Source organism: Fukomys damarensis, unplaced genomic scaffold (assembly GCF_012274545.1).
Source record: "Fukomys damarensis isolate Sample0158 unplaced genomic scaffold, DMR_v1.0_HiC HiC_scaffold_17, whole genome shotgun sequence".
Classification (NCBI taxonomy): domain Eukaryota; kingdom Metazoa; phylum Chordata; class Mammalia; order Rodentia; family Bathyergidae; genus Fukomys; species Fukomys damarensis.
Genome location: NW_022900929.1, coordinates 24,100,898 through 24,113,606, shown reverse-complemented (window position 1 = coordinate 24,113,606; position 12,709 = coordinate 24,100,898). Strand labels below are relative to the sequence as shown.

The window sequence follows — 12,709 nt, the reverse complement described above, 5'->3', positions numbered from 1 at the left end:
TCTGTATTGCAGATAATTTTACTCTGTGGCTTGTATTACCTTTTCTTCCTTTAAAGGGTTGGGGATTTTGTTTGTTTTTTGTAGTACCCAGGGCCTCATGCACGGTAGGCAAGTGCTTTACCATTAAGCTATATCCTCAGCCTTTTTATCATTATTATTATTACTATTTTTTGGTTTTTTGAGACAGGGTCTCACTATGTAGTTGAGACTGATCTGGAACTCACTGTGTAGCACAGGCTGGTCTCGAACTCACAGCGATCCTCCTGCATCAGCCTCCCGAGTGCTGGGATTACAGGCATGCGCCATCACGCCCAGCATCATTATTATTTTACTTTGAGACAAAGTCTTACTAAGTTTTCCAGGCTGGCCTTGAACTTGGTTGCAGTCCTTCTTCCTCATCCTCCTGCATAGCTGGGATTATAGGGTAAAGGTAAATTTTTTTATTAATAGAAAGTCTTAAGGGCTGCGGATTTAGCTCAGTGGTTCTGGGGGCTGCTTCGCAAATGCAAGGACCCAAATTTAATCCCCAGTCCAAAAAAAAAAAAAAAAAAGTCTTAATGTAGTTAATCAAACTTTTCCTTTGAAATTAGAGATTTTTGTATCCTGGTGTGCATGTCTTCTATTATTTTCTATTACTGTTTACCTTATACATACTAAGCAGCAGTACTCTGTGAGATGAAGATACATATGCATATATGGTGTGAGATGGGTCAATTATTTTTCTACATTTCTCTCTGATTATTTTATTATTATTGTGGTACAGTTTATTGGAAAGACTACTGCTCTGCAGAGCTACCTTTGTCAAAATCAGACTGTGTACAGGGCCTCATCTGAGCTCTGTTACTCCATTCTTTTCTCCATTCTTGGACCTATTTCCCATTTTCTTTTTTTCCCCATTTTCTTACATAGCACTTTATTTCAGGTGTTCTCAAAGTGTGGTCTGGGGGGACCATAGAAGGTTCCTAAGACCATTCCAGCGAGTCTGCCAGGTCAGAACTACTGTACTTTTATAGTAACATTAAGATGTAATTTGCCTTATTCTCTTACAAATGTATAGTTTTTTTTTTCCAGAGGTGCATGGTATGTGATACAGCAACAGATTGAATGCACAAGCAGATATGAGAATCCAGCTACCTTCTATTAAGCCAGATATTAACAAGATTTATAAAAATGCAAAAAGTGTCACTCTTCCTAATTTTTTTTTGCTTTGGAAAACAGTTTTTTTTTTTTTCCATAAAAATACTATTTGTGTTAGCATGTCATAGATTTCTTATTTTTAAACGAATGAGTAAATATTTAAATATAATAGATGTAGCCATCATAAATGAAAGCTTTTAGAGCATAATAATTTATAGAAATGAACTGGGCATGGTGGTGCAGGCCTGTAATCCCAGCACTTGGGAGACTGAAGCGGGAGGATCACTGCAAGTTTGAGTCTGGGTTATGCAGTGAATTCAGATCCAGCCTGAAGTACTTTGTGAGAGACCCTGTCACAAAATAAAATCCCTCAAAAAATAATTTATAGAAATGTACCAGAAAGTTTGAGAATCACTACTTCCTCCTCTTCACCAGTACTAGGGATTGAACCCAAGGCATCATGCACACTAGGTATGTGCTCTACCACTAAGCTACCTAACCAGCCCCTTCCCCACTGCCCTGGGGGTGGAGGGACCAAACTCAGGAGATTGCGCTTGTGAGGCAGGTACATTGTGACTGAGCTAAATCCCCAGGTCTGCAACTAATCTTTTTTATTTTTATTTTTGAAAATTTTGAGGCATGGTCTTACTAGGCTACCCAGGTTGAACTTGAACTTGTATTCCTCAAGTCTCAGCCTCCCAAGTAGCTAGGATTACACGTGTGTACCACTCTGCTTGGCCTTTCTCCAGTTTCTTAAATGTTAATACCTAATGGATGATAAGCCTTGGGTGTTGCTTGGCTTATTACATTTCCTTGTATACTTTACAATCAGCTTGTGAGATTGCACAAGTATTGAAAGTGTGTTGAATAAATTTGGGGTTAGCTGAAATATTTATATCATTGAATTTTCCAATTCATAGACATTTTACCTCCATGCATTTTGAACTTTAATTTTTTCTCAGTACTGTTTCATTTTTATGTAGAAAATTTGCACATTTTCTTAACAGAATTTTTAAAGAAAATAAGTACTTTGCTTTTTTTTTCTCATTCTCTCCCTCTTTTTTTTTTTTTGGTTTGGTATGGGGGATCAAACTCCTCAGGACTTTGTGCTTTCCCGGCCGGCGCATTATCAGTGAGCTACATCCTCAGCCCTCAGATTTTCTTTCATTTTATTTTTTGTACTGGGAATCGAATTCAGGACCTCACACTTGCCGGAGGGTGCTGTGCTGCCTGGGTGTTTTGTTTTTTTGAGACAGGGTCTGGCTATATAGTTCAGGCAGGCCTTGAACTCACTATGTAGCCCACGCTGGCCTCAAACTCATGGTGATCCTCTGGATTGCTGGGATTACAGGTGTGTACTACCACGCCTTGCTAATAAATATACTTTGAAATAAATTTAAGAACTATCAAAAAAATGAAGGTTGCCTTTGAAAAATACTGCAAAACATTTCAAAACAAAATAATTGAGTGAATGTTGAATCATAATCTTTTTTTCAATAGGATAACTTTTATTGAATAGATGTTAATGTACTGTCTAAATTACCATATTTATAGTTAGATATTTATTTTCTCATAATTCTGTCATTTCTAAAATTAAGACATGCCTTAAAATTAATGACATCTTCCATTCACTTCTGCCCATGTGGTAAACATGAAGTGTTGGGAACATTTAAGTAGTTTATTTTACTTACTTTTCTTTCATTTTTAACACAATTCATTTATGATCTGAAAACAAACAGCCAGGTGTGGTAGTGCACACCTGTGATCCCAGTACTCTGGGAGGCTGAGGAAGAGGACTGCTGTAAGTTCCAGCCCTGCTTGGGCAACTTAGTGACGTGGCAAACAAAATAAAGGATTGACAGAAGGAAATAGTGATAGAGGTTTTGCAAATGGGAAGGGGTCTAAGAAATGGAGGATGAGAGAAGGGGAAGTAAAAAGATTGAAGATACGTCATGTTCCTGTGCTATATACCTACAATGAATGTAAACATGTCATAAACATGAACTAAAAATAATAGCAATAATAATGAAAACAGAGCAAGGGACTAGAAACAGGGAAGTGGGTGGGGAGCAGAAAGGGAATAGAAAAGAATCAAACTGTGTTATGTACGTGTACCCACTGTCTAAGATGAATGTAAACTTCATGTTTTGCAAACCTGTACTAATAAAGTGAAATTTAAGGGGGTGGTATCTATCTCTGAGGTGATCCTGGATCTATAATTTTTGTGTGATCCCAAATGTCTCTTCAAGTTTGTATGAAAGAAACAGTGAAATTTTTCATAAAAATTATGAAAATCAGTGTTCATGTAAAGGGGGTTAGTGTTATTAAGCACTCAAAGTTTATCTTAGTAGTCAAGAGTTTATCTAGTAGTCAGGAGCATCAGAATAAACAGGTCATTAAAACAGAGTTAGGGCTGGGGATTTAGCTCAGTGGTGCTGTGCCTGCCTTGCAAGCACAAGGTTCTGAGTTCGATCCCCAGTACCAAAAAACAAAACAAAGTTGAGACTACTGAAGTAGCCTCATTTATAGAAATACTTGATTGCTAAAGATGAAAACTGAATTCTTCAGTAAATAGCATTGGATCACCTGAGTAGCCATTTAGGAAAAAAAGAGTTTGGTTGCTATCTTACTTAAAAAAGAAAAATCTTTATTAGCCAGGTGTGGTGGTGCACAGCTATAATCCCAGCACTTGGGAGGCTGAGGTAGGAGGATTGTCATGAGTTTGAGGCCAGCCTGGATTACATAGTGAGATCTTGTCTCAAAAACCCAAAAATAAATAAATAAAATTTTAAAAGTCTTTGAGATATAAGATAATATATACATCTTCTAGGATGAACTCAATAAATGTAAACACACAAGAGTAGCTGACACTTAGATGAAGATATAGGCTGCCTTCAGCACCTCACATTCTTCCTTATGCTTCTCTCTCATTTCCCCCAAAAGTAACTACATTACATTAGTTTTGCCTGGTTTTGTTTTGGCTTTGGTTTTCTTTGTGGGTTTTTGTGGGTTTTGTTTTTTTGGTACTGGGGATTGAACTTGGGACCTTGCACTTCGAGGCAGGTGGTGGTACCACTGAGCTAAATCCCTGGCTCTGACTTTGGTTATTTATTTATTTATTTACTTTGGTTTTTTTTGTTTTTTTGAGATAGGGTCTCACTATCTAGTTAAGCCTAACTTGGAACTCCCTATGTAGCCCAGGCTCGCCTTGAATTTATAACAATCCTCCTGCCTCAGCCTCCCAAATGCTGGGATTACAGCTGTAATCTTGCTATGTAGTTCAGGCTGGCCTTGAACTCGCTGTGTATCTCAGGCTGACCTCAAATTTTGGCAATCATCCTGCCTCAGCCTTCCAAGTGCTGGGATTATAGGCATGCATCACCACACCCATCAGTTTTGCCTGGTTTTGGTCTTCAAATAAATGGAATCATATGGTAGTTCCTGCGTCTAGCTTCTTTTGTTTACCATCATGTCTATGAAATTTGTTTCATGTTTCAGTTTTTTAATGTTGTACAGTATTAACGTTTGAAAATGCCGCATTTATCTGTTCTACTGTTGATGGAAAGTTTGTTTTCTATTTTTTGGCTAAAATGAATAAAACTAAGAACATTCTTTGATAAGATTGGTGTACATAAGCACTCATTTTCTGTTAAAATTCAGTGGAACTGCTGTGTTGTATGTTGCACTTATGTTTAGTTTTAGTGTATATTGCCAGACATTTTCCCAAAGTGATTGTTCTAGTTTATATTCCCACCAGTGATACATGAGAGTTCATTTGCATTTATGTTTTACAAAACCTTAGAACCCATCAAGAGAGTCAGTGAGTTTACATGAAAATAGACAACTCATGCATGTCAAAAACTAGGATAGAGTTGGAATTCTAATGATGAACAAAATATTTGCTGGTCATCACTGTTCAAAGGGCTAATTTCGGGGGGGGGGAGCAGATTATGGAAAAGACCAGCAACTCATTGGACAGGTGAATATGGGCAATTCACAACAGTTCAGAGGATGTCAGGTAGCTCTTACACATGATGTGACCCTCAATTTCAGTCATAGGAGAGAAACATTAAATTTTATTGAAAGCTTTTTAAATATATCATGTTGGCTAGGGTTAAAAAGTTTGACCTTACTGTCATTGGGTAAAGTACAGTATAGAGAAATAGCTAATTCCCTATATTAATGATAGAATTCTAAGTCTTGTGGGAAGCATTTTGATAATAATGTTAAAGTTTCAAATGCATACACCTCAAGAATAGTATGGATTCGGGCTGGGGATTTACTTCAGTGATGCCTGCCTTACAAGCACAGGGTCCTGAGTTTGATCCTGGTTCTCCAAAAAAAGGAATAGTATGGATTAATTATGTATTTACACACTGATATGTCATCAAGCAAGAAGAATGAAAGAATTAAAATTTGCACAATGTTTTTGAGCCTTACAAACATAATGTTGAAACACCCATGCACAAAAATATAAGTTTAAAAACAGACAAAACGTGTGGTGTTAGTGGTCACGGTGTTGTTACACATTTGAGGAGCTCACTGGGTAGGGTACGAGGAAGGGCTTTTGGGGATGTTGTTTCCTTGTGTGAACTGCTGGTTACTTGGTGTGGTCACATTTAGAAATTTTATCAAGCTACAAAGTTAGGGTTTATGTACTTTTTTTAACATATGCTGTACAGGGACTGGTTCCAAAGCCCCTGTGACTTTGGATGCTCAAGCCCCTCATAAAATGGCACAGTATTGGATAGTACCTGCACAATCCTTCTGTATACTTTAAATTGTCTCTAGATGACTTACATTTAACACAGTGCAGATGCAGTTTGAGTAGTTGTCACAGTGTATTGTTCAGGGGATGATGTGTACGTGTTCAGAGCAGTCTTAAATTTTTTTTTCTGTTTGGTTTAATCTGCAGATGCAGAACTTGCCAATACAGAACGCCACTATAAAAAGTGTTCATACATGCAGTAACAAAAAGAATGCACATACCCTTTTAGTAAGTCCATTCTAGGCATAGCACATGCATGCACTCACACATACATGTAGGGGTTAAATGGTATGAAGACATTTTATACTGTGTTTGTAATCATAAAAATTTGATGAAATCTAATTGCCCATCAGTAGAGAACTAGGAAACTAATCAGTGAATTAGTAGCAGCAATTTTATGTAAACTAATTTACAAAATTCTCTGTGGCCGGACATAGTGGCACATGCCTATAATCCCAACATTTGGGAGGCAGAGGCAGTATCACTGTAAGTTTGAGGCTGGCCTGAACTACAAAGCAAGACTGTCTCACCGCCCCCAAGTCTGTGAATAGCATAGGTAGTAGTATCCTACTGTTGATGTGTGGGTTTCTATGTGTATACAAGAATGCATCAGGAAGGATGGAGGAATGTTAACACTGCCTTTCTGACAAGTGGATGAGGGGTTAAAGAACAGAATTGGGGGAAAAAAAAAAACAATTGGGCAATGCTTTTCTCTGTGCAATGTTTTGTGACATTAAAACTTAAAATATAACTGGAAAAATGCACACAACTACTGTAAGCATTTTTCAGGATACAGTTCAGTAGTGTTAAGTGTAATCACATAATTATGTAGCCAATCTCCAGAGCTCTTCATGGGTGTGACGCCAGTGAGCGATTCCATTCCTCCCACTGGAGGTCTCCACTATTCAACTTGATCTGTGATTGGACTACTCTGCGTGTTTCATAGAGATGGAATTGCACAGTAGTTACTATTATAATTATTATTATCTTTTCATAATGGGGTTATTTCACTTAGCAAATGTCCTCAGGATTAATCCATACTATTTTGTCACTTTTTTTTTTTTCTGGTCTAATTGGTTTATTTAAAATTCTTGTTACAACCCACTAAATTAATTTTAAATCCACCAGTGTATCACAACCCACAGTTTGAAAAATGCTAACATACCCACTGAAATAGATGTTGGGCTTTCTGGAAGATGGACTACAAAGAAATTTTAACATTTCAGAGGATTTCTGCTCATCAGTATCACTCAAATCTCAAATAAAATTTGTTCAGAAGCAAGAATAGACATTAAATCCAGATACCAAAATCTCAAGGCTTGCCCTCTTAGTTCAACCAATTTATTTATGGCAATAACCTTGGCCTCGTGAAGTTTTCATTCATTCACTCAGCAAACATGTAAGAAGCACCCTCTAATGTGCCACTTATATCCTTAGTGCTGGGAATACTGAGACTAGCAATATGTCACTTTTGAATTCTGTATTTTGTTAACTTATTTCATTGACTGATTGGGTCTTGCTGTGTAGTTTAGGCTGCCCTGAACCATCACTGTGTAGCCCAGTTTGAGTTTGGCCTCAAACTAGGTTGTTTGTTTGTTTGGTTGGTTTTTTGAGACAGGATCTCACTGTATAGTTGAGACTGACCTGGAACTCACTATGTAGCCCAGGCTGGTCTCGGAACTCACAGCGATCCTCCTGCCTCAGCCTCCTGAGTGTTGGGATTACAGGCGTGCACCACCACGCCTGGCCTCAAACTTGTGATTCTCTAGCTTCAGCCTCCAAGTGCTGGGATTATGACCACCACACCGGACATTACCTATTTTTAAAAGAAATTAACATAAAAAGCATAACTGTCATTAAGAGCTGGTTAATCTCATGGTAAAAAGTTGACAGCTGGTGTGTATTATTCAGTTTAACAAATATTAAGCTGAGTTATAATGCCATTTTTGGAGCAAAACACCTTTATGTCAAAGTGCCATTTGAAGCCTGATTTCACTACATATTTCTCCTTTTTTAATCCTTTTTTTTTTTTATACTGGGGATAGAAATATTTCTCCTTTTTTCAACAATAGGTGCCGACCAAAGATTCACGCTCCAGTCCCCAGCCTCTTGACCTTTTCAGTAGTTTTCCCCATAGGCTTATAATCTACCTTTGGCCCTGTGCTCAGTGTCTGTCTCCTAACCCCCAGCACAGCCTGGTTCTGTGCTAGAGGTGTTCCTTCCTCTGGTTAGATTTCTCCTGCATCTCTGACCTGAAAGAAAAGCTTTTCATTCTGCTAGCTTTTCATTGCTGCTTTGAGATCATTATTCTCAAGCCCTCTGCAGTAATCTTGTTTCCTGTCAATGGAAGCTCATCATTTCCAGCAGGATCTGTGACTGGCTGTGGGAACAGTGGAGCAAGTAGAAGTGCTGAAGTTTAGAGGAGCACTGTGCACCATTAATTAGAGCAGAGGGGACAGGCAGGCTCTAGATGGAGGGTATGTGACTAGATTTTCAAAATGTCAGCTTGACAATTTAATGGCCTGCAAAAACAGCTGGAGCTTGGAGCAAGAAATATGGACTTTAAAAAATGGCATCTCATTATTAACCCTCCTTCCTGTAATAAGAAAAAGTATAAAAATGTTCATAAAGCATAATTATTCTTAACATTGTAATTGAATGAACTTCTGGTTATGTATAAAAGTACAAGCCATATTTTAAAATGTAGCATATAACACGTAGTTTGTATTTCCTGCAGTATGTTCAGTTTGTGGATAAAGAATTCCAAGGCTAGGGCTGGGGATGTAGCTCAGTGGTTCCGCCGCCTGCCTTGAATAGCGCAAAGTCCTGAGTTCGATCCTTGGTACCACAAAAAAAAAAAAAAAAGAAAGCCAGGCCAGTTATGTATTATTTATTATCAGGGATAGGATAATTGTGAGAGTTTAATGTCAAATCAAGAGAGGAGCGATTTCAGCAAAAAATGAGTAAAAACATTTTAGATGTTACACAGACATTTAGGTAAAGACTAGGGTAAATCCTTTAGATGTGAAATTGAAGAACTAGTAGTTGACTTACAATCCTTATTCTGTCCAGCAGAGATGCAGTAAGATCTGCTTTGCTTTCTTGAGAACGTAGAAAGCTAGACAGTATATGAAATAGCAGTTTACAGACACTAGGTAACAGGCACATTGGATGTGATCACTGGAAAAAAAGGAAACATTCTAGCTCTGGTTGCCTCAGTTTGTGATGGGGTAGTGTGCCAGCCACAAAATAGGGATGGGACATTGAAACAAGCTAGTGGTCTTGCCGAGCTGAGGACCCAGATGGAGGAGGGGTTTTTTTGGGTGGGACTACAGACATCTCTAATTTGGGAGTGGATTACCTGAGAGGAGGGAGATTGGGTGTACAGAGAGAATGAGCTCGAGATATGCAGAGCGGTTTGAGCCTGGGTGAGCCCCAATCTGCACATGCTTGAGACAAAACCACTGGAGGCTGGAGGAAGAACTCGTTGGAAAGCAGAGGACTAAATGATTCCTGGAGCTTATGCAGCTGGAAATAGTGTCCCTTTAGCCAAAACACACACACACACACACACACACACACACGCACGCACGCACGCACGCACGCGCGCAATGTACAGGGCAGCAAAATGATACTGCCCTGTAACAAGGTTAAATTAGCCCTAAATTAAAGGTTGCTGCGCTTACCCTAACAGTTCAAAAGCAAGTCTTGAAGTCATGGAGGAGCCATCTGGTTGTAAGATACTTCATGGTGTGGCAGAGTAACACTACTAAAGGAATGCAGCAAAACCCAGCACTCAAGATGTAAAATTCACAGTTTGTCATTCAATACAAAATCGCGTACAGTGAACTAGGAAAATGTGACTTAAAAGCAGAAGGAAAATGAGTCAAATCATAGATGATAGAATTAAGAAAGACATTAAAACATTCTCCTTGTTCAAAACATAGAAGAAACGCTTGCTTTAACAAGGGGAGAGATGGCAGATGTAAAATAAGAAACATCTTGTATAATTGGAAGTGAGATGAAAAGTACACTGATGGGTTAACAGTGACGAGAACTACATGCAAATTGGTGAATTTGATAGTGATGGAAACTCCAAAATGAGACAGAAAAATAGGGCCAGAAATTTAGCTCCATGGTTCTGCCGCCTGCCTTGCAAGGACAAGGTCCTGAGTTCAATTGCTGGTACCAAAAACGAAAAAACAACACCCCCCCCCAGAAAAATAGCAAAATGACACTAACAGAGGCAATAGTTAGGAACAAGAACAATCTAATATTAATATATTTGAAAGCCCAGAAAGAGTGGGAAAAGAGGATAGAAACAACTTTTTAAAGTAACGACAGGGCCAGCGATTTAAATCAGTGGTTCCACCACACCTGCCTTGCAAGTGCAAGGTCCCGAGTTTGATCCCTGCTACCAAAACAAACAACAACAAAGAAAAACACCCAAGAAAAAATGACAAATTTTCAAAATTCAATGAAAACTACAAACAGATTCAAGAAGTTCAACATATTTCAAGAATAAACGAAGCCACAGCAGGTCATGTTGCATTGGTACCTCTGTTTACAAACTTAATTCCACAGTTTCGGTTGCAGAATTTGTACCTTGATTCTGGCTGTGACCGATAGTAACATCATAGTCTAATGTATGTAGAGTACATAGTCTGATGCACATTGGCAGTAACAAAGGAAAGAATGATGGCCTTCTCAAAAATTTAGCAAATCAAAATAAATAGACATCTGTAAAATGGGGTTTTTGAAAACCTATTTTTCACCCATAAAAATGCCATTTTTTGGAGACTGTCTTGCTATGTAGCCCAGGCTGGCCTCCTGAGTGCTGGGATTACAGGCACACACCACCACACCCAGGGAAAAATACCTTTTAGAAGTGAGGGGGAAATAACGATTTTAAACAAATGCTGAGTACTTGTTACCAGCAGACCTGCACAAAAAGAAATGTTAAAGAAGTTACTTAGGCAAAAGAATGATTTAAAATGGAAATTCAGATCTTCACAAAGGGTTGAAAAGTGCTAGACATGTCAACTTTAGGAGTAACACATTTATTCCTATTTTTTAATCCTTTAAGGGATGCTTGCCTTGAGAGTGCTTGCTGACAGGTACAGGGTTTCATTTTGGGGTAATGAACATGTTTTTGGATTAATAAGTGATAGCCGCTCAATAACAAGATGGGAGGGAAGATACAGAAATCATTGTACTCTGCCATTCTGTCTTTAACTGTCTCAGTGTACTATAGAAGACTGATAAGTTAAAAGAAATGTGAAGTCTTGACCAGTCACCACAGAAATAGGTATAGCAAATAGTAGAGTTAAGTTGGATCTTACATAGCATTTGTTTAATCCAAAAGAGTACATGGAATGAGGGGAAAAAGAAGGCAGCACAGGCAGGACAAATAGCAGACAAGATGGTAGATTTTAGCACAGCCCTATCAGTGAATGTAAGTGGTATTGAAAATTCCATCAAATTTAACTTTTTCTTGTATTTGAGATGGTGTCTTGCTATGTTGCCCAGGCTGGTTTCAGACTTGTGGACTGAAACAATCCACATTAGCCTGTCAAGTAGCTGGGACTGTGTAGTGCCTGGGTTTTTAAAAACTTTTTTTTTTTTTTTTTACAATCAGGTTTAGAAAAAAAAAGTGTACAGAACATAAACATAATCTCTTCTTACTGTCATGAACATTTTAATGTGTATCCTTCCACTTGATTTTTGTCAGTGCATGTGTATGTTTATTATGTACTTGTATATAGGTATACAGATGTGTGTACACATAAGTATGTGCTGTTTAAAGAAACAAAATTCGGATCATGTTCTTTGTTTCCTTTATCTTTGAATCATGAACATTTTGGCATGTAATAAAATACTTGTGCTGGGCTTGGTAGCACAATTCCAACACTCTCGGAGGCTAAGCCAGGAGGATTGCAAGTTTGAACTCAGCCTGAGCAACTCAGACCTTTTCTTAAAGTAAATAAAAGGCCAGGGATGTAGCTCAGTGCAAAGTCCCTGGGTTTACTTTCTAACCCTGTAAAAAAATCAATAAAACAGACAAACTTACAAATAGCTTTTAGTGTCTGTATAGTATTCCACAAAATACCCAAATTGTAATTTGATCCATCCTAGATGGTTTGCCATATGAGTTGTTTTTTCAATTAGCAATAATCGCACCTTGGATAAACCTCATTGGCTACGATACTGCCACTGCACAAAGCTATATATAAGTTGTTTTTTAAGGTTGCATTTTAAATAAAGCTGTGATGAGTATCATATATTTATGTGTATTTTTATTTACGTCATTGGGTTTTTTGTTTTCAGAACTGCAACAAGACTATTGTAGGAACAATCTGCCGGGCTGTCTCTGAACAGAGAGAGAGCCCATCTTTTTTTTTTTTAAGGCTATATTGCTATAAGTGGACTTGGCAAGTTTTTGTTTTGTTTTGTTTTGCTTTTTTGGTATTGGGGATTGAACTCAGGCCCTTGCACTTGCAAGGTAAGCAGCGGAACCACTGAGCCAAATCCCTGGCCCAAGTTATTTTTTTGAGACTGGGTTTCACCATGGAGCCCAGGCTGGCCTCGAACTCACAGTAGTCCTCTTGCCTCAGCCTCCCAAGTGCTGGGATTATGGGCATACATCACCATGCCTGTCTTGGATGTGGCAAATTTATTGTAGTAAAATACATTTAATAATTTATGTTCCCACTATGTGTACATGGGAGTACCATTTTTAAAAAATTTTTTGTCTATATATGTTTTTAAAAATTGCTAATCAGATTTTTTAAAAAATTGTACATA

At 38.1% G+C, this 12,709-nt stretch overlaps 1 protein-coding gene and 1 pseudogene across 1 annotated transcript in view; one reads left to right on the top strand and one right to left on the bottom strand.

Moving 5' to 3' along the window:
- Vkorc1l1 (vitamin K epoxide reductase complex subunit 1 like 1) overlaps positions 1–12,709 on the top strand; it is a 68,616-nt gene that overhangs the window by 21,910 nt on the left and 33,997 nt on the right. The window lies entirely within an intron of this gene.
- On the bottom strand, positions 11,974–12,130 carry LOC117286680 (annotated as a pseudogene).